The 2,386-nt window shown below is 50.3% G+C and overlaps 1 pseudogene; it reads left to right on the forward strand.

Annotated features, from left to right (window-relative positions):
- Positions 1 to 722: 722 nt before the first annotated feature.
- Positions 723 to 2,072, forward strand: LOC112927687 (keratin, type I cytoskeletal 18 pseudogene; annotated as a pseudogene).
- Positions 2,073 to 2,386: the final 314 nt, after the last annotated feature.

Here is a 2,386-nt window from a genome sequence, read left to right on the forward strand (position 1 = left end):
ATGATCATGGTCAGTTATCCATGGCAAGTTCTTAACTCCTCTTCTTGTTTGCTGTTTCTTTTGCACAAGGAGACTGGAGTGCCAAGGTAGCAGTCACAGCTAATGATTCAATGTTACTCTTCATGTGTCCTCTGGCAGAAGTATTCCTCATTTAGAACCGAAGACCTCTAAACCAGCAAAGTCCAGATTTGTAGGGATCAGATGTGTATATTTTACAAGTGGAGTCACTTGGATTAATAATAAGAACTTCACAGTATCCAGTCCTACGTATTTTTCCTACAGACAACTATATAAATGTCCTTGATTCAAGGTATAAAAGGTGTCCTGAAGATGCCACCGCATTCTTAAATAGTATCACCCCTAATTGGCATTTAAGATATATTTTATTTATTTATTTATTTATTTTTTAATAATTTCCCTTATGTACTTTTTTTAATATTTTATTTATTTATTTATTTATTTATTTATTTATGATAGAGAGAGAGAGAGAGAGAGAGAGAGAGAGAGGCAGAGACACAGGCAGAGGGAGAAGCAGGCTCCATGCACCGAGAGCCCGAGGTGGGATTCGATCCCGGGTCTCCAGGATCGCGCCCTGGGCCAAAGGCAGGCGCCAAACCGCTGCGCCACCCAGGGATCCCTTTAAGATATATTTTAAAGAAGGTTTCCAGGTCCCTGGCCCGAGCCTGAGCTCTGGCCTCCCGAGTCGCCCTCTGGCTCTCCGAGCAGCATGAGCTTCACTGCCTGCTCCACCTTCTCCTCCAACTACCGGTCCCTGGGCTCCGTGCAGGTGTCCAGCCACCGGGTCCGGCCCATCAGCAGCAGCGCGGCCAGTGTCTATGCAGGCGCAGGGGGCCCGGGCTCCCGGATCTCCATATCCTGCTCCACCAGCTTCCGGGGCAGCTGGGGGTCCGGGGGCCCGGCCGCGGGGCTGGCCGGGGGTCTGGCGGGCATAGGGGGCACCAGGGTGAGAAGGAGACCATGCAAGACCTGAATGATCACCTGGCCTCCTACCTGGAGAGGGTGAGGAGCCTGGAGGCTGATAATCAGAGACTGGAGATGAAAATCCGGGAACACCTGGAGAAGGGTCCCCAGGTCAGAGACTGGGGGCATTACTTCAAGGCCATCGAGGACCTGAGGGCTCAGATCTTTGCAAGTGCTGTGGACAATGCCCGCATCATTCTGCAGACTGACAATGCCCGGCTCGCTGCTGACGACTTCTGTCAAGTATGAGATGGAGCTGGCCATGCGCCAGTCCATGGAGAGCGACATCCATGGGCTCCACAAGGTCATTGATGACACCAATGTCACTGGGCTGCAGCTAGAGACAGAGATCGAGGCTCTCAAGGAGGAGCTGCTCTTCATGAAGAAGAAGCACGAGGAGGAAGTAAAGGGTCTACAAAACCAAATCGCCAACTCTGGGTTGATGGTGGAGTTGGATGCCCCCAAATCTCAGGACCTCAGCAAGATCATGGCAGATATCCGGACCCAGTATGATGAGCTGGCTCAGAAGAACTGGGAGGAGCTGGACAAGTACTGGTCTCAGCAGATCGAGGAGAGCACCACAGTGGTCACCACACAGACCGCTGAGATCGGAGAAGCTGAGATGACCCTCACGGAGCTGAGACGTACCGCCCAGTCCTTGGAGATCAACCTGGACTCCATGAGAAACCTGAAGGCCAGCTTGGAGAACAGCGTGAGGGAGGTCGAGACCCGCTACGTGATGCAGATGGAGCAGCTCAATGGGGTCCTGCTGCACCTGGAGTCAGAGCTGTCCCAGACCCGGGCAGAGGGGCAGCGCCAGGCCCAGGAGTACAAGGCCCTGCTGAACGTCAAGGTCAAGCTGGAGGTTGAGATTGCCACCTACCGTGGCCTGTTGGAAGACGGGGAGGACCTCAGTCTTACTGACGCCCTGGACAGCAGCAACTCATTGCAGACCATCCAGAAGACCACCACCCGCAAGATCGTGGCTGGCAAGGTGGTGTCTGAGACCAACAACACCAAAATTCTGAGGCGTTGAAGCAGCAAAACAGGGTACCCTTTGAGGAGCAGGAGGCCAATAAAAGGTTCAGAGGTAAAAAACAAAACAAAACAAACAATAAAAAATAAAGAAGGTTTCCAATGTTTTATTTTTATTCATTTTTTAAGATTTTATTTAAATTCCAGTTAGTTAACATACAGTGTTATATTAGTACCAAGTGTACCATATAGTGATTGAAAACTTCCAAAACCCAGTGCTCCTCACAACAAGTGAACTCCTTAATCCCCATCACCTTTTTCACCCATCACCCCCACCTCCCCTCTGGTAACTATCAGTTTTTTGTCTATAGTTAAGAGTCTGTTTCTTGGTTTCTTTCTCTCTCTTTTCCCATTGCTCATTTGTTTTATT

The sequence above is a fragment of the Vulpes vulpes genome, chromosome X, assembly GCF_048418805.1.
Source record: "Vulpes vulpes isolate BD-2025 chromosome X, VulVul3, whole genome shotgun sequence".
In the NCBI taxonomy this organism is placed as follows: domain Eukaryota; kingdom Metazoa; phylum Chordata; class Mammalia; order Carnivora; family Canidae; genus Vulpes; species Vulpes vulpes.